We start from the raw sequence: 20,539 nt of genomic DNA on the forward strand, positions 1-20,539 counted from the left end.
TGTGAGGGTTTTAAGAGGTTTACGTCAGTATTACAACATATTTATTTACTGACTCTACTGTATAAAGAACCATTTGGGGTTCCAAAGGCAAAATCATACGATGTAGGATCTTCACACAAGTTACTAACATTGTCAATTCTTAGAGGAGGTTGGAATACACGCCTTCTCTGGGTGGTCTTTCTATTCGGTTGACAGATTCCCATTTTATATAGAAATTGAAAAATAAAATATTTAACAGGTAAAACCTCAAATGAATTTGGCCCTCCGGATCTTGAGAAAAGAAAAAAATGAAGAGGCAAAGGGGGAAGAGACAGTACTAAAAATACATGGCAATAACTTCTCACGCTTATCATGAGATGCCCCGAGGGTTTATCACATTGCTCTGCAATGACTACTGTGTCCTTTTGGTGACAGGAGCACAGGATCACACTTAATCAGTTACAGAGTCAGAGTTATCAGTTCCACTTCAAAGATGTTGAAGTTTTGTGTTCGTTAGTGCGCATTAGTTATTCAAGGGACGGCTGGAGGTCAAGCATCAACATCAAGAGGATTTATAATGATTTAAGTATCGCTGGCTTTGACTGGACCGCCAGTGAAGCTGTGTTTGCGATCTGGTTATCCAGTGGCATATTTGACAAGTTACACATTTTAGCGTGAATGCCAAATGTGCATCACGTTTCTGCACATGACCTTACCGCAAATATGTCTTTGTCACGCCACTGAAGTCCAACTTGGAACGCTGACATGGAGGAAGTATAAATGGGAAGCATATTCCAAGTTTGAGAAGAAACCAGCAACTGTCAATTGCATCTACAAGTTGAATCTATTCTGCCCTGGGACCCTTTTGTAATAGAGATATTTTTAACCTAACAGAGGTCTGTCAAATGTTGCCTGAAAACATTGTACATAAAGGAACGAAAAATAAATGGGAAATGAGGCCCACTGAAGCAGCAGTAATTACATGAAGCATGCAGTTGTGAAACCACAGCAGACAATGGAACCCAAGGACTTGTTGGCTGTGCATTTTTAATTAAAGGAGGGGGGTAATTGATAAGTACATGCCACATCTCAAGCTGTCTTTATTTTGCAACTGCATTCCTCATGTTTCGATTCCTCTTCATTTATTTTTCTTTAATTTGTAACTTTTTCCAGTCGTCTTTTTCGAACGGGAACTGTTAATTAAAATGTTTCATGACAACCCTGCTTTGTCTTTGTGGTGGCATGCCACACTGGCAAAAAATCAAGGATTAAGTCATGGCCTGCGGAAAAGTCCTTTAGCTGGACAGTGAGGCCAGTGCCGCTGGTTTGGAATCAGCTGATATTTTATGCATGAGAGTTTCACGCAAAAATACAAACTGCAAGTTTATCTTCTGCGGCCTTTCACATGGCCCATATGTCAGTGGTTAAAATTTAAAGTCATACGCCATGATCCTGGTCTCATTTAGACTGTCAGCTCACTTGAATTTAACCCTTTAGAGGGCACTTGTTGAAATACTCCTTAATTCACATTTGATGTAGTAAATTCATCATCATCATCATTATCATAATAATATACCTGTATGTATTCATTTTTCTATTCTTTGGGTCAAATTTGTAGTTTTTCTAATAGCTGGAAAAGCCTAAAAACTTTGTACTAAACAGACGTTTCAAATTATTACTATTATTATTATTATTATTATTATTATGTTGTGCTTACCCATATAGAGATCCAGGAATTCAGTTTGGATTGGCAATTCTAAACTTGGGACAACGCTTGTTAAGTTACGATACATTTCACTGAAAATAAAAACGTTGAATTCATTTAGATGCAATAATTTTGACAGGGGCAAAAAAAAAAAAAAAAGTTTTGAAATCTACTTTCAATTGAAACAAAACCAGAGAACATTTGCACAGAGCCATACACACATGCATATATTTTAAACAGAACACAGCAATGGGAAGTAAATGAAACCGCAGTATAATGAGTCTTTATTGGACTGAACATATTGTCAGATATTTACAATTTACAATGTGCATCTGCAATTGCTTCAGTAGCTGTTTAGTGAGCCAATGGTAATCATGTTGGTTTTTTGCTTTGCTTTCACCAAATTTGCGTAACAGATTATGTTTGACTCATTTGGACAGAAGGCAAACATATTCTGAGTATATGAGTGAATGTGTTTAGTGCATACTGTCATGTCCAGTGGAACATTTATGCATGCTTTCCTTTTAGTTTTCTTGCACCAATGCCATCGGTATATCATTTTCTTACCATCTACTTTAAGAAGTATATGACATCATTATTTGGTATCCTTTTTTTGAATTAGCGGCAGAGTCAAAATGAGGAACTGGTCTTAGGGTCTGTTTTTCTTCCTCTGTTTGACAGGCTTTCGCAGGTGAGCCCGGTGAGACCATTTCCCCTGTTTCCAAACGCGTCTGAGCAGGTAAGGAATGACGCAAACCTCCACTCTGCTTATTTTTCAATCCACTGATTCAGTAATGGCCGCTGATTCTGTCTTCGCTCCTTTAAATGTCTAAACTAATCGGTTCAACGAAGATGCAAAGTCACCAGTTGGGGAAAATATGAATACAGCTGAAAACATCCTGTGCATAACATATTTCATTAACCATCACCCAATGTAAGACTCAGGCCAAATTATATTTTATTACTAAAATCTATTTATTATTGTTGTAAGAATATGATTGTTATGGATTTTCCCATTTACTGTTTTCACAAAATAAAATATATATATTAAACCACATTGTTTCTTGATCAAGACGTCAAATTAAACAGATTTTCTTGCATTGCTTGACCAGAACAGTGTCCACATTAAAATACAGTACTGCATGTTGCTGCCTGGATCACCTCTTTTTTTAATGACAGGTAGTCTAATAAATGTGTTAAAAAGAAAATAAATGATGTCAATGAAAACTGTACAATATACAGTACTACAAACATACATAATGTAATCTTTTTTTTTGTAGTTTTTGTTTCTCAGTTGCTTTTGCGTGTTTTATAATAAAGAGTTGACTTTCCAGGAAGTATATTCCTGAAACTTAAAGAGAGCTGAGTTTACTTCTTGGAAATGTCTCCTTGTCCGATAACGCACACGTGGGCACAGCACTCCATTAGTTATTGAGGTATTTTATTATGTAATAGAATAAAACATATTTATTGTTTATTGATTATAACTAGTAAAATATATATATATTTTTTGCACAGGGAAAAGTAAAAAATGATCATAAAAACACTCAGTAGTGATGACAAGCGGTATGGAAAATGGATGGATGGAAGGTTTCTCTATTAATACTTGCCATAAATATGTATTTTTCTTTCAAACTGAAAACAAACAGACCTCAAAAACTTTCACTCAATTAGTATTTCAGCAGCTTTTGATTGATGTGTTTTGCTTCTTAGATGTGCAAGACTGCTGCTAACCATACATCCCCACACTCTCTACATGAAACCTTGTAAACATCATCATAGATGTGATCTTGTTGCAGTGTAAGTGTAACCAAATAGTCATGAAGTTAACTCACCAGTTATCATTTTCATTTTAGTTATAGGTTCCTTTCTAGGCACCTAAGGACACGGATAATGCAGTAATAAAAGAGAAAAGAAAAAAAAACATAGAAACATTACAATCCATCCATCTTTTGTTGCGCTTATCCTCATTAGGTTTGCGGGAGAGATGGAGCCGATCCCAGCTGAAACAATAATAATTGGAACATCAGTTCTACAAATACTTCAATAATCATAGTCTTATTAGTGTTTTTGATGTTTTTATAATTATTATTATTATTATTATTATTATTTTATAAATATAAGATCATTAACATCATCTTGTTTGTGGGACTACGGTGGGGGTATGAGGCAGTTATGATTGAACTCTAGAAAATGTGCAATGTGATCCATCAGATTTGTTGATCTGTTAATGCAGCTGCTTGAATTTTATTTATTGATTAAATTTCTTTTTCGGGGGGGGGGGTGATTTAATTTATACAGTTTTATAATGAATCCCAAATGATTTGTGTAGATAAAGTGGGAACGTTTTTGGGTCGGTCCCCACCATTTATTTTCATATACAAATCACAACTCATCTGTAAAGGAGTTTTTTGTTGTTGTTAAAATTTGAAAAAGACATGATTATTTAAGGCGGCACGGTGGCCGACTGGTTAGAGCGTCAGCCTCACAGTTCTGAGGTGCGGGGTTCAATCCCCGTCCCCGCCTGTGTGGAGTTTGCATGTTCTCCCCGTGTCTGCGTGGGTTTTCTCCGGGCACTCCGGTTTCCTCCCACATCCCAAAAACATGCATTAATTGGTGACTCTAAATTGCCCGTAGGCATGACTGTGAGTGCGAATGGTTGTTTGTTTCTATGTGTCCTGCGATTGGCTGGCAACCAGTTCAGGGTGTACCCCGCCTCCTGCCCGATGACAGCTGGGATAGGCTCCAGCACGCCCGCGACCCTAGTGAGGAGAAGCGGCTCAGAAAATGGATGGATGGATGGATGATTATTTAAATTGTCGATAGTCTGCAAGCTGAACAACATTCTAGTTGAACTTGATCTCGGGGGTTTCTTGATGATGTAAATGGCCTCATGGTTCAGCTCTCTCACCATGAGGGGTCCCACTCACCTTCCGCAAACAATCGTAAAATCAGAATCAGAATCAGAATCATCTTTATTTGCCAAGTATGTTCAAAAAACACACAAGGAATTTGTCTCCGGTAGTTGGAGCCGCTCTAGTACGACAAAAGAACACTTTTGAGACATAAAGACATTGGGAAAAACAGTCACTGAGGAATAAAGGGTTGCTAGTTATCTGGTAATGGCGGTACAATTTAAAAAAAAAAAAAAAAAATTATATTTATTTATTTTTATTTTTATTTTTGTTTGACAATTGTGCAAAAAAGATGCAGAGTCCTCTAGCACATAGAGCAGTTCGAATGACTAATCTCGCCATTGTCCGGTGCAATGACCATTGTGCAAATGCCGCCGGGATGTGTTATTTCTGCTTGTAATGAATTGGAAACTGTTAATCAGCACAGTGCTTAACGATAGATGATTCAATGTCAAAGCAGTGAGCGCTAAACGGAGACAGTGATGATGTTGGACAGTGTTAGGGGGGATTCACTCAGCACGCTCGTTAAGTCATCCTAAATTTGTGTTTGTAGATTGTTGCGCTTCACTTTAGTGACAGTACATCTGGGTTTTCTGTTAGTGTCGAATAATAAAGACATCCTTCATAGAGTCTGGCCTGGCTGGACGGACCCATTCTGGAGTCAAATAACAGCCAAACGGTTGCAACCGTAAATCTGAATGTGAAGCAAAGTAGAAGCTTCTGGTCCTGCAAGTTTGAACTCTTGAAGTCAACTCATTTGGTATTTTTCTTCAGTGGCATGAGTAGTACACTGCTCTCGACATCATGGATGTATTTCCTTGAGTCTGTTGTGTAAATTAACTCATCATTTTGTGACCAAAGTATTAGAAACACAAATATACTTCAAACACAATTATAAACAAATTGTTGAAGTAATACCGCTCTGAATGGTACTCAACATTATTATTCAATTGATACACCCCTTGTATTTGATCATCTAATGTTGAGGCATTGGGTTTTATTTAGCTCAGGAATAGATGTTTTATTTTGAGACTACAGCTGAAAACTGGAAATGAAAATTATGTACATGTTTTTAAAAAAATAATTAAATCTTTTTAATTATTATTTTACAACTTGTAGCTCACACCGAATAGAGTTGGTATAAAATTCTAAATGAGAGAAGATGCTTTGCAAAATATCTACAGTAAAGGAAGTGGTGGTATTCTTGTAATGCAAAATTACACCAAATAATATTTGTGATGATGATGCAGTTATGGTCATTTTGTACATTACAGTTTGAGAAGATAAAATGAGTAATGTGAAGCCTTTCAGGCCTGGCCAATCTGATGATGAGGGCTACAGAGGGGAGGAGAGGGGGCTGCAGGCCTGCATGAAGTAGAGGGGAATAAAAAAAAAAAAAATCACAGTATTTCACAGGCCCAAGTTATGTTCTGCGTGTTCAAATTTTTTTTAAAAATAAAATAAAAAACAAAAAAACAAAGCTTGGCTTCATTGGTCCGCGTCACCGCATAGCTCCCCTGCTTCAGTGTTTGATGGTTGTGTCAGTACACCACAACACAACATCATTCGTTTGGTGGGGCCAAATGGGTTCACCAAAGACCCTAGCCTTAAATCAAACCAGGGATACTGCAGAGTGGCGACTTTCCATATATATATATATATATATATATATATATATTTCTTTTTTTTTTCAACACATTTTATCTGTTCCAGACAGTTAACTGCTGAAAAGATCCATAGACTGTATTTTTTTAATTAACTAAATGCATAGCTATGGTTTTTGTTATTGTTTGTCAATTTTGACTTTTGCGGTGGGGTAAGAAAAACCCGAAAGCTGCATCGAGCGCATCAACATAGGAATTTTAAAAAATGAAAACGATATATTTTGACAGAGTATCATCCTCTCAACATGACCTTTGTCTTTTTTTTTGTTTGGAACCTAAATACATACTTAAAACTCACATAATCACAGGCCTTAGCAATACAATAGGGGGCCAGACTTGGCAAAAAAAAATAAAAATAAAAAGATAAACTCAAATATTGCCTTCTAGTCAGATTCTTTGGAGTCTTGGAGTCAACAATATATCATTGTTGTGATCATTATTTTAATGCTTAAAACAATTACTATGGCAATCTTTATATATAGCTAGTATGTAACACTTTGCAGATATTATCTCGTATATATTGCACATAATTTATTTTTTGGCATTGTGTGACACTTGTCTGACAAAAGAGCTTTCAGAGAATCAAAGAGATTCACTTTTGTCTTCACTGTCGTGCTGTAACTCAACGATAAAAAGGTGTTGATGTTAACTTTGGCTTTTCCGCCACCTAGTGACAATTGAAAGACACAACATGGCAAAAAAAATAAAATAAAAAAAATAAATAAGTAAAAAAAAGACTCCGTGCGTAGTCATCAAAAGATTGATTATATCATGTTAGTTAGTTATCTCAGGCATCCAGGAATACTGCTGGTGATAGACCTATTAGTAAAAGTCAGATACAATTGTGTTTCTCTATATCTTCTTCTTTGTTTTTTTTATTCTAATAAAATATGCTTTTTTTCTTTATGGACATGAAGCAATTTCTAGACTTCACTGCGCTAATAAATGATCAATTATACCCGTATAAAAGTAGCAATAGAGTAAGTGTTAATATAGGTATTTAGGAAGCGAGAGAGAAACCTGTGGAGGTTGATGATTTGAAAGTAGCCATTTACAGAGTGCAGTGCATGTGTGTGTGTGCGTGTGTTTGTTTGTTTGTTTGTTTGTGTCAGCTCGCGTGCGCGTGAGAATGTGTTGAAACAAGTTGGCACAGTGGCCATGAATCAATATCACAAAGGTGGTGACACACCAGTCCCAAAGACCTTGAATGTTTGTGCCAAAGCTTGTCCAAGGGCACGCTTGCCGGGCTGACACGATGGAAGCGATCCCGCTGCTGCCGCTAGGCGTCAGTGTGACCTCGTCCAATGAACACACAACATGAAGACCTCATGTCCTTTTTGAAAGTGCTATTTTCGCCATTGTTTTGTTAGCTTATGCAAAATTGTGTGCTTTTGCACTCTGGGATAACCTGTTTCTATCATTTGCATGAGCCGACTTCACAAATCAGTGCTTGCCGCCTTTTCGAAAGGACGAGTAAATGGCTATATTTATGCTGTCGGTTCGCTCCATTGCGCAATGGTGACAATTCCGACCGTTATACCCAGACACTGCGTTATCAACGTGTGATCTTACCTAATGTGGCAGTAGTAGAGCTCCGTCAACCCTGCCCACCTCCTCTCCTCCCACAGCGGGAGCAATTCTTTGACCCCGTATTTGGCCAAGGTGCTGTTTTACGCAGCCCCTCTGTAATGACCATGATCAGTCTCAGTCCTCAGCCCATCTGTTTGGGGTCAGAATTAGCATGGAAGTGTGCGAGATTGGCTTAGTAGGTGGACAGGCTTGGCATTCGCAGGACGGAATTTGGAATGCTTGGGCAGGAAGTGCAGTGACAGCCGCAGATGCTTTGTGGTCAAACCTCACATGACTATCTGTACGCAGGGAAGCTGCAGGGTAACAGTATCCCACCGTGATGCACGTGAATGCTTGTGGATGGCATAAATTTAGCCTTGGCCTCAAGGCAGGCTAATCCTCAGGACAAGCACAGAGTGGACAAATGTATTGGGACACCTTGGCTTTGAACTTCAGGAAGGGAGGTCACTGATGTTGGTTCTCCTGTCAAGTTTCTAGTCTACTCACGTGTGTCAAGACGTTTTGAAATCAGGGCTGTCAAGTTCTTCCGCAGCAATCTCTTCCAGCCAATTGCCTTCATGAACCTTGCTTTGTGATCCCGAAGGAACAAAAAAAAACCCTCCCCAAACTGTAGGAAGTGGGAAGCATGGAATTGTCCAAAATGTTTTAAGAAAACTAAGAAAAGAGATTTGAGGGAAACTAAGAACTCTAGCCCAGCCAACACTTGTGCCAAAACCTCTAATCCCAATATGAATCCATTTTTCTCCTTAACGTAGCAGCCTGAATAGCCAAATGGAATATGATGGAAGTGAGCTAGTTCCAATTCAGAAACTCTTCAGCCTGCTAAAGTAGACTTGGATCAGTCTGGCATCACTTGTGTTTTTTTATGAGGGGTGTCAGAAAAGTTACTGCGGCCAAAAAAGATATATTTCAAACCCTAACTAGTAACCTCAAGTTTACTCCTTCAGTGTTGGTCCAGACGGCCCACCAGCACATATACGAAGAGACTGTGCAGCATTTGCTTCGTTCGGTGATTGAAAAGAGGCGAGAGTTGGAACAGGGCAACTTGTAGCTGCCGAACTGGTTGCCAGCCAATCGCAGGGCACATACAAACAAACGACCATTCGCGCTCACATTCACACCTACGGGCAATTTAGAGTCGGCAATTAACCTACCACGCATGTTTTTGGGATGTGGGAGGAAACCGGAGTGCCCGGAGAAAACCCACGCAGGCACGGGGAGAACATGCAAACTCCACACAGGCGGGGTCGGGGATTGAACCCCGGTCCTCAGAACTGTGAGGCAGACGCTCTAAACAGTCGGTCACCATCATTAGTCCATCCATCCATCCATTTTCTGAGCCACTTCTCCTCACCAGGGTCGCGGGCATGCTGGAGCCTATCCCAGCTGTCATCGGGCAGGAGGCGGGGTACACCCTGAACTGGTCGCCAGCCAATCGCAGGGCACATCGAAACAAACAACCATTCGCACTCACAGTCATGCCTACGGGCAATTTAGAGTCTCCAATTAATGCATGTTTTTGGGATGTGGGAGGAAACCGGAGTGCCCGGAGAAAACCCACGCAGGCACGGGGAGAACATGCAAACTCCACACAGGCGGGGACGGGGATTGAACCCCGCACCTCAGAACTGTGAGGCTGACGCTCTAACCAGTCGGCCACCGTGCCGCCACCATCATTAGTACCTCGTTAAAAAATATCGTTAAAAATATCGCTAAAAATATCGTTAAAAAATATAAAATGAAGATATACTGTAAGTAATACAATGACATTGATTTAAATTGTGGGAACTTATGTAAAAATTCAGGTTTGAAAGTTGACAAATTATTTCATACGTCTGCACCACTACCATGCGTGCATGATGTTTGTTATAGAAAAACAGTTTCATTCAACTTTATTGTAATCAGTGTTGGCTAAGCTACTTGGAAACTGTAATAAACTAGCAGACAAGCTATTCTACATTAAATATGTCTTTACACTGAAGCTACCCATCAGAGAAATGTAGCAAGGTAAATTACAATAAAACGACAAAGTCGCTTCTTGAACGCCAACGTGTTACGGTGATCACGGAAGTAGCTTAACTACTGAAAAACTATTTGATGTTGGAAACAGCGATGCTGCAACCACGCTACTGAGAAATGTAGTTTTTGACTAGTAATGCCGCTACTTGCAAAGCTGCTACTGCCCAACACTGATTGGAATTGTTTTAGGTAGTTAACAATACATTATTCCCCAAGTGTATGGGTGCAGTTATCTACTATCCAGTACCAGCTTATGGTAAGATATTTTTTAGGTTCAGTGGTAGTCAGTAAGGATGTACTTTTTTTGTATATTTTTGAAACAATGATTCACAATTAGGAATGCAATATCCCGCTACTTTTCAAAATCGGAAGTTGTCCATGGGAATTAATGGAAGCGTATTCTCATTAATAGAATATATAAATATTTGCAGGAATAGGGCACATTTAGACAAACAACCGCTCACAGTGACATTCACACGTATGGGCAATTCAAAGTTCAATAAACCTTAGCACCATGTTTTGGGGATTTGGGTGGCAACCCAAATACATGAAGAAAACCCGTGCAAGCACAGGTGGAACATGGAAACTCCATCGGGCATGAGCCAAGATTTGCACCCAGAACCTCTCGAGTGCGATGTAGAGCTGCTAACCACTGTTTCGCCATGCTGCCTTGTGTTTATTACATTAAACATAACAACTTTGGGTTTTGTCGTCGATCAAAATATGTGAAAACGTGAAATTGCAAAAATATATATTATAAAATACAATAGAAAGTGTCCCATTGTAAAGATTTCCCTCATCATACCATGATTAGTAGAACTGAAATACGTAATAATTAAACAACTGGTTTAGCTGATGTTTGATAAATGAAAGCTAGATTGAATATAAATATCCATCCATCCATCCATCCATCCATTTTCTACCGCTTATCCGAGATCGGGTCGCGGGGGCAGTAGCTTTAGCAGGGACGCCCAGACTTCCCTCTCCCCAGCCACTTTATCCATCTCTTCCGGGGGGATCCCGAGGCGTTCCCAGGCCAGCCGAAGGATGTAGTCTCTCCAGAGTGTCCTGGGTCGTCCCTGGGGTCTCCTCCCGGTGGGACATGCCCGGAACACCTCACCAGGGAGGCGTCCGGGAGGCATCCGAATCAGATACCCCAGCCACCTCCTCTGGCTCCTCTCGATGTGGAGGAGCAGCGGCTCTACTCTGAGATCTTCCCGGATGACCGAGCTTCTCACCCTATCTCTAAGGGAGAGCCCGGACACCCTGCGGTGGAAACTCATTATCCGGGATCTTGTTCTTTCGGTCACGACCCACAGCTCGTGACCATAGTTGAGGGTAGGAATGTAGATCGACCAGTAAATCGAGAGCTTCGCCTTTCGGCTTAGCTCCTTCTTTACCACAACGGATCGATACAAAGTCCGCATCACTGCAGACGCTGCACCGATCCGCCTGTCGATCTCCTGCTCCATTCTTCCCTCACTCGTGAACAAGACCCCAAGATACTTGAACTTCTCCACTTGGGGCAGGATCTCATCCCAGACCTGGAGAGGGCACGCCACCCTTTTCCGACCGAGGACCATGGTCTCAGATTTGGAGGTGCTGATTTTCATCCCAGCCGCTTCACACTCAGCTATGAACTGCTCCAGTGAGAGTTGGAGGTCACGGCTTGATGAAGCCAACAGAACCACATCATCTGCAAAAAGCAGAAATGCAATACTGAGGCCACCAAACCGGACCCCCTCTACGCCTCGGCTGTGCCTTGAAATTCTGTCCATAAAAGTTATGAACAGAATCGGTGACAAAAGGCAGCCTTGGCGGAGTCCAACCCTCACCGGAAACGAGTCCGACTTACTGCCGGATATGCGGCCCAAACACTGACTCCGGTCGTACAGGAGTCAGAGTCAGCCCGTATCAGGGGGTTCGGTACCCCATACTCCCGAAGCACCCCCCACATGGCCCCCCGAGGTACACGGTCGAACGCCTTCTCCAAGTCCACAAAACACATGTAGAATGGTTGGGCGAACTCCCATGCACCCTCGAGGACCCTGCCAACGGTGTAGAGCTGGTCCACTGTTCCACGGCCAGGACGAAAACCACACTGCTCCTCCTGAATCTGAGATTCAACTTCCCGACGGACCCTCCTCTCCAGCACTCCTGAAAAGACCTTACCAGGTAGGCTGAGGAGTGTGATCCCTCTGTAGTTGGAACACACCCTCCGGTCCCCTTTCTTAAAAAGGGGGACCACCATCCCAGTCTGTCAATCCACAGGCACTGTCCCCGATGTCCACGCGATGTTGCAGAGGCGTGTCAACCAGGACAGCCCTACAACATCCAGAGCCTTGAGGAACTCCGGGCGAATCTCATCCACCCCTAGGGCCTTGCCACCGAGGAGCTTTTTAACCACCTCGGTGACCTCAACCCCAGAGATAGGAGAGCCCGCCTCAGAGAACCCAGACTCTGCTCCCTCATGGGAAGGCGTGTTGGTGGAATTGAGGAGGTCTTCGAAGTATTCTCCCCACTGTTCACAACGTCCCGAGTCGAGGTCAGCAGCGCCCTCACCGTTGATGTCCACCAACGGGTTCGGGAATTGCCGCCACGACAGGCACCGACCACCTTACGGCCACAGCTCCGGTCCCCCGCCTCCCCCGGAACATGACCAAAGTTTTGTCAGAGGTGGGAGTTGAAACTCCTTCTGACAGGGGATTCCGCCAGACGTTCCCAGCAGACCCTCACAATGCGTTTGGGCCTGCCACGTCGGACCGGCGTCTTCCCCCACCATCGGAGCCAACTCACTACCAGGTGGTGATCAGTTGACAGCTCCGCGCCTCTCTTCACCCGAGTGTCATGCGGCCGCAAGTCCGATGACACGACCACAAAGTCGATCATCGAACTGCGACCTAGGGTGTCCTGGTATATAAATAATATATAATCGTTTTTTTTAATGATAATTATATATATTGTTCTATTTGGTAGCATTCATCACAGCCAATTTAACATGAATGAGCTTTAATTATTTACTTAGGAACAACATTGCATTTGCCGAAATAGCCTAGTTTTATCCATCCATCCATCCATCCATCCATTTTCTGAGCCGCTTCTCCTCACCAGGGTCGCGGGCGTGCTGGAGCCTATCCCAGCTGTCATCGGGCAGGAGGCGGGGTACACCCTGAACTGGTTGCCAGCCAATCGCAGGGCACATAGAAACAAACAACCATTCGCACTCACAGTCAAACCTACAGGCAATTTAGAGTCTTCAGTCAACCTACCATGCATGTTTTTGGGATGTGGGAGGAAACCGGAGTGCCCGGAGAAAACCCACGCAGGCACGGGGAGAACATGCAAACTCCACACAGGCGGGGACGGGGATTGAACCCAGGTCCTCAGAACTGTGAGGCTGACGCTCTAACCAGTCGCCCACCGTGCCGCCTAGTTTCATCCTAGTTTTCTTAAAGAAAGCATTTGAGCCAGTTACCTTGGCGTTTGCTGTCTAGTGGAGGACTGTTGTTTTCACCAGTAGATAATCATCCTCATGTTTTTTTTCTCCACTAAAATCTCTGGCAGTCTGTTCATAATTGCAGGTTTTTCTTTGTATGCAGCTGTATTTTTGCAAATGAGGATGAGAGCTCTGTATCACAGAGCTTTCCCATCTGTGCATTTTGTTGTGGCGCTCAGTATTTAGCCGTTCGAAGCGGATTGTGCATTGGCCTTAAAAAAAAAAGAGAAATAAATAATTAAATGTCTCATACTTATTTGTGTGTTGAATGAGCAACAGAATAAATACAGTGTGGTTGCAATTCAGCATGTGTGCCCCAGTCGCGTGAGTGAATGCACTCAACAAATAGCACAAATTTCTTTGTTCTTCTTTTTTTTTTTTTTTTTAAATCTCTGTGGTCTCAACTATTATTTCATATTTTCTAAGCACCATAAGCAATAGCTGAGTTTGGCAGTGAGTTTGATTTTCATTGTCATTATATGACAGCTAGGGGACTATATACAGTATTTTTCTCTCTCTCTCTCTCTCTCTCTCCTGTTTTCTCCACGATGTGCAGAGCGATGCATTCAAAGCCCCTCGGAATTAAGTCTTAATCATAACAGAACCGTTCTTGCTCTCACAAGCCCCCTAACACCAGCACACAACAATAAACACACATAAGAGTACGTTACAATATTAAAGGGCAATCAAAAGATATACATTAATTGATCTTTATTTATCTCAAACAATTAAAACATAAAAACAGAATAAAAATCAACCAAGGTCTTGATACAGAAGGATATGATCTATTCAAATTAAACATACAAATAAATGAGTTCGCAAAGGGTTAGAAGGAAGCAAAAGCTTAATTATTTAATGTTAAACTAAAAAGTTAAAACCACAGTGACAGCCTCATTTATTGTGGATAAAATTTAAAAATGAATAAATCTAAGGACGGAGCTTGATGTTATAGAAATTACAAATTTGTGTCTTATGTTTCTCTTTTCCTACTTATTCACAATAGCTTATTTTCTCTTATTTTTGTAGATATTTCTCAAAATACTAGATATAATGGCACTTACTGCATCTCATTCCTAGAGACAAATGTAAGGGATGAAACTTGTTGACGAACTGTCAAGCTACTGAATGCTAAAATAAAATGAGACAAAAGGAAAATGTTTAATCATTGAGTAAAATCCAGATGAAATCGTCTGTCGCTGAAACAATTTCTTTCAAGTAGGGAAGCTGCACATATTTGCAATATCATGCATTAACTAACTTTTAACATGGAAAACATAGACAACATAGATTAAAATGTAAAGAAATGCCCAATTAATCTTATTACAAATACTATAACTGTTCTAGCTGATTAAGATACTGCTTGCTTTCTTTTAGGGTCGGGGCAAATGTGACCCCAGAGGAAAAAAACCCGACTTGTCCTCATTATAGGGTCATTGGTGAGCTGCATAGTATCCCACCTTACTTTCGACGAGAGGCGGGATGCATACGGGACTTGTCGCCAGTCAATAGCTTTTGGAATGTGGAAGAAGCTGAAGAGCCTGGAGAAAACCCATGCAAGCCCTATCGAACAGGCTAATTCCACACAGGAAGGAACGAGCTGAGATTTGAATCTAGAACTCTCTTGTAATAGGCAGTGGTAACCACTTGATCACCGTGCTTCCATTAACCACAAACTACAATATGTCCAAGATGAAGAAATGGGTGAAACTATTACATTACAGATGTTGTTCAGCCCCTGCAGTGGACTCGTGTCAGTGTAATGTGTGTTCAAATGTATGTGGCATCAAAACACGCTTTCCATCTTTAGTCATAGCCAGGCCAAAGCACGTTCATTTTTATTTTTGTATTTGTGTGCGCATGCGTGCAGAGACAGCAGCTTCATCTTGACAGCATTCAAATAAGCCGTTATATGAGTCTCCCACAAAACAATGCATGGTTACAAAACAAGGGTTTTCAATGATGTCAAGGGCAGACCGATAAATTACACTGGCCACAGGCACACATTTTTACTCCATGTGAGCAAAATTCTATTGTTTGTTTTACCTTGACCTTAGCTGAGTGAGGACATTTTATTTTATTTTTTTAACTGGATCTTTCATTCTTCCAAAGGTTTGATTTTCTCGCCAATTATCAGCTGTGGTCCCCCACTACAACAAAAGACTGTCGAATTCCTGGAATAATTTAGCGTGTCTTTTTAGATTTAGTGTCTTTCTGAGAATTTGGGCCCTTAGCTTGTACCACTTGTGCCACAGGGGTGTTGTTGTTGTTTTTTTTTAGCTTTCTGCACACCACTTGCTCAGTTAATGTGTGGTCCCATTGCAGTACTATTTACCAACGATCACATTGAATACGTTTGTATGACATAGAGTGTGCATAAAAAACATGTGTCTGTCCATATCAGATATTTGCTGTGGATTGCTAACCTACCCATAATTGACCAATGTAGGATTGTCACAAAATGTGAAAAAAGATATGAATTAAAGATTAGCTGGAAGTACGTGCAAAAGCTCCAATGTGGGATTTGTTAGTCGGTTAAGGGACTACGGTAGTCACAAAACGTGAACAGATGTGAATTAAAGATTATCTGTAAGTACGTCCAAAATCTCCAATACATTACAATACGTACGTTGCAGTACATACATTTGAAGTTTTATATATAAATTGTATTAGCTTTTTGAGAATGAAACCATTACTATATTTCTAAAGGCAGCATTTCGGATACAGTCCTTGTATTGGATCTGATTGGCTTGTGGTTTCTAATGGGGAGGAGGAAGAACAATTGATCCTTGGCACCAACAAATAATAGTATAGCCAGATTATCATATCTGATCACATGTAATTATATTATGATGTCATCAATCAAAATCCATATCATCTGTTTTGTTTGTTAGCATGATTACACAAAATCAACACAATTGAATTCCATGAAACTTAGTGGGTGTCTCTACAGTTTGTTTATAATCTGAATAAATGTGCAGATAAAATCTTTTTTTTTCACGATTACGGTCCACTTGCATCAGGGCCAATAATGGGCATTGACACACCAGATCTTGCAGATGGACCTATGAGGTATGTGAGAAACGTTACTTTTCAAGTTTAAGTTTTCCCCTTCTAAGTAATCCCCCTGGAGTCGAATGAACCTTCTGCCACATCTTCATGCACTTCTGGAAGGATTATTCTGGGATCCTCCGCAGCGGCCATCTTGATGTGGTCCAAAACAGGTTTCCTTGATGACCCCCTCCATCTTGAGAAAGAAAGAAAATAAATTACACAGAGGCAGGCCGGCTGAGTAAAGAGCTTCCTCCAGCACAGTCATGTTCTTGGGCAGGAACTGGGAGAAGTTCAGGGCAATGTTAGCAGCTTTGAGTTCTCCTGCCACAACTCTCGCCTGAATGAAGCAACGCCACATAATCTCTTGCCCCACGTTGAAGAGGAAACTTGCAGTTTGGGTTTGAAATGTATATATCTTTTCTGGCCCCAGTCCAGGAACTTGTCTGACACTCCTCATACACCAGCACAGCTTGAGTGGAACTCTTTGATCAGGATTTTTTAATTTAAGTCAGACTTGGTGTGGATTGTTTGGCCTTCGCAGAGGTTTGTGAGTCAATATGGACTTCAGATAAACACTAAGGTGTGGAGGAGGAGAAGACCTGGCATTTTGTTTTTAGTGTTTATTCAGCATGCACTCTCCGTCATCTTTCCCCTTTTGTGTCACATGTGGTTTTGCGTCGCTGTAAATGCAGACCAGTTGTATCCCTTGTGAGTGATTTTACACCGTGCACACATGGTGGTCTTTGTATGACTTTTACTACAATCGCCTACCATCTGGAGTCACTATTGTTGCTGATTTTTTTCGCTGTGATTTATGTTTTGTATTGAATTGGCAGAAAGGGCATTTCTCCTCATCAATCCCAGGACATCCAAGTAGAAGTAATAACTTTCATGAGTCACTTATACATTTATTCTATTTATTTCTCAGTCGTATTGTCCAGAGGCATTGACTCCATATTAAAGCTGGACGATGCATGACAGAAATATGATGGTGACATTTAAGAATGAATGCACATGTACACATCTGGGTCGAGGGTATGTTTTACATTGCATTGCATTGGATCTCTCTCAAAAGCCACTCAGCGTGGTCACCAAACATTGGCTTTATGCCAGGGAGACAGCGTGGCACCTAATTTATCACACCCCTATGCTGGTGTGACATACCTGTGTGGGACTGCTACCTTGTCTCTGACACGAATAGAGAGTGGCTGGATCCATGAGCAGTCGGAGGCAGATGTGAAAGGATGCATAGTTTATTGATGAAAGGTAATGACGGTGGTCCTAGGTGGGTTGGCAGGCGGCGGTGTGGACAGGTGGCAGGCAGTGGTGAGGACAGGCGGCTGGCTTGGCGGCAGGAATTACGTGGATCAGGAACACGGGGGGAAAACACACTGGAACAAGGACACACAGGAGTCAAAAAGGGAACGAGGAATAGGGTGACTTACGGGAGGTAAAAGGGCCGTGGTACCACTGACAGTAACTGCAATACTTATACCGGTGGTGATAAGGCTGATTGGAGCTGTTTGTTGCGTGCGGCGGACCGGGTCAATGCCGCACGGACGTCATTCCATACAGCCTGGATCCGCTGGAGATGATCCTTGACTGCGGGGACTGCCACTGCCCGCTCCTGCTCCTTGAACAATGGTGGTTGGTAACCATAGGAAGCCATGAATGAGGACATACTTATAGCGGAACCGGTGAGCGAGTTGTGGGCGTACTCAATCCACGGGAGGAATGAGCTCCAGGAGGAGGGGTTGCGTGTGGCAACACAACGGAAGGCTGATTCCAGGGAATGGTTTGCCCGCTCCGTCTGGCCGTTGGTCTGCGGATGATATCCCGATGACAAGCTGGCTGCTGCGCACACCGCTTTACAGAATTCCTTCCACACCAGGGATGAGAACTGAGGACCTCTGTCAGAGACAGTATCGATGGGAATACCGTGGAGTCTAAAGACATGCTGGACAAGGAGGTCAGTAGTTTCGAAGGTGGATGGTAGCTTGGGGAGAAGTATGTAATGGACAGATTTGGAAAAACGATTGACAATGATGAGAATGATAAATGGTTGTTCAGTCCCCTCCAACCAGTGCCTCCACTCTTCCAAGGCCCATATAATGGCCAGTAGCTCTCGGTTGCAGACATCGTAGTTCCTCTCGGCAGGGAGAGACGACGGGAAAAAAAGGCACAGCGGTAGAGTTTCTGCGTCGTGGGGTCCCGCTGCGAGAGGACAGCCCCTGCCTCCATGTCCGAGTTGTCAACCTCGACCACAAACTGGAGGGAGGGTTCGGGGTGCGAAGAATGGGCACACTGGTGAACAGGGTCTTGAGTGGATTGAATGCTCGGGATGCTGCCGGGGTACAACAAAAGAAGGAGCTGGCGGATGTGAGGCTAGTGAGGGGAATAGCAACCTTGCTGTAATCACGGATAAACCGACGGTAGAAATTGGCGAAACCAAGGAAACGTAGTTCTTTGCGGGTGGTGGGAGTGGGCCAGTTAACGACTGCTTGGATCTTGGCTGGGTCGGGTTGTAGTTGACCTTTGGAGATGACATAGCCCAGGAAGTGTACGGAGGAGTGGTGGAATTCGCACTTTTCAGGTTTAAAAGGTTGAGAAATGGCCAGGTCTTTAGGAAATACCGGAGAGAGATCATGATATTCTCCAGGGACTCCGGAGAGGTCAATGAGCATGGAAGAGGGTGGTGGTGTACCAGAAGGAGGTATAGGTGAGAGCAGGCAGTGTGAGTGGCTGTGAGGGTTTCATCCGGTGATGGCTAAGTGTGTCCAGTCTATGGCGGGGTTATGTCTTTTAAGACAGGGAATTCCAAGGACTAATGGGGTATCAGGAGAAGGGATAACAAAAAGGGAAATGTTTACGCGGTGATTTCCTGAAATAAGCAAGGTGAATGGCACAGTTTTCTGGGTAACAGCGGAGATGATACGGCCATCCAGGGCTGTGACCTTCTTCGGAGATGGAAGCAGTTGGAGAAGAATTTGGAACTGGTGAATTATGGCTTCATGAATTAAATTGTCATCGGCACCGGAATCAATCAGGGCAGTGATGGGGGTGTTAAGAGCCGAAACTATAATGCAACCGGGAACGGTCATGCAAGAAGGAGAGCTTGAGAGGATGGAGGTTTGGCTCACCACGACGCTCTCAGGTTGCGGTGAGCCTGGTCTTTTGGCCGGAGGGGACATGATGAAATAAAGTGACCGGTTTGACCGCAGTAGATACACAGCCGCTGGGCGATACGACGCTCACGCTCCTGTGGATCTAACGGTTTCTCAGCAACTTGCATGGGCTCTTCAGTGGCTATGGTGTTGTGACAGAAAGGCGGAAGACTGTGCGGGAGGCGGGTGTGAAGCTGGCGGCGCAGCAATCGGAGTGGGAGGGTTTTTGCGCGAGCAAACCCCCCTCTTTCGTGTACGCTCTCGCAGTCTGTTATCCAGACAGATGGAAAGGCCGATAAGATCCTCGAGAGAGGAGGGCTCGTCCCGGACTGCTAGCTCATCCTTGAGCTGCTCGGAAAGGCCATTGGAAAAAATCCCCCGAAGTGCCGCGTCATCCCACCCACATTCACCCGCCAATATCCGGAACTCTACGGAATATTCTGCTGCAGAATTAGCGCCCTGCATGAGCGTGAGGAGACGATGGGTGGCTTCTTTGCCTTGAACGGGGTGATCGAACACTTTACGAAGTTCATCGGAAAAGGAATTGAATGAGTGGCATACCGGGGAGGAGTTTAACCATAAGGAAGTGGACCATTTAGCTGCTTTGCCATAGAGGAGGTTAGTGACATACGCTACTTTGGATTGTTCGGCAGGATAACTGAATGGTTGAAGGTTGAAAACGAGTGAGCAATTGAGTAGAAACTGGCTACATGCACCAAGGTCCCCGGAGTAGGGCTCGGGCGGCGGAACATGAGGTTCTTTATACAGGAGGCATGGTGGCGCTGAGGCTGCGGACTCGGAAGGCGTACTTACAGATGGAGGGTTAGCTAGCATCGTCAATAAAAGGAGGGATACCTGTTGTGTGAGGGAGTGTAGGGATTCTGTGAGTTCTTGGAGAGTCTTTTCTTGTTTTCCTATGTGGGCTCCTTGGAGAGTGAGTGCATTCCTCAGTGCCT

General features: G+C 42.8%; 1 protein-coding gene across 1 annotated transcript in view; it reads left to right on the forward strand.

The window, feature by feature from the left end:
• The window catches only part of tspan9a (tetraspanin 9a), a 222,123-nt gene that overhangs the window by 26,729 nt on the left and 174,855 nt on the right, over nucleotides 1–20,539 (forward strand). Inside the window, exon 2 of the mRNA XM_061773469.1 lies at nucleotides 2,366–2,423. The gene's annotated coding sequence lies outside the window, so the exon portion shown is untranslated. The remainder of the gene's footprint in view (nucleotides 1–2,365; nucleotides 2,424–20,539) is intronic.

The sequence above is a fragment of the Phyllopteryx taeniolatus genome, chromosome 5, assembly GCF_024500385.1.
Source record: "Phyllopteryx taeniolatus isolate TA_2022b chromosome 5, UOR_Ptae_1.2, whole genome shotgun sequence".
Classification (NCBI taxonomy): domain Eukaryota; kingdom Metazoa; phylum Chordata; class Actinopteri; order Syngnathiformes; family Syngnathidae; genus Phyllopteryx; species Phyllopteryx taeniolatus.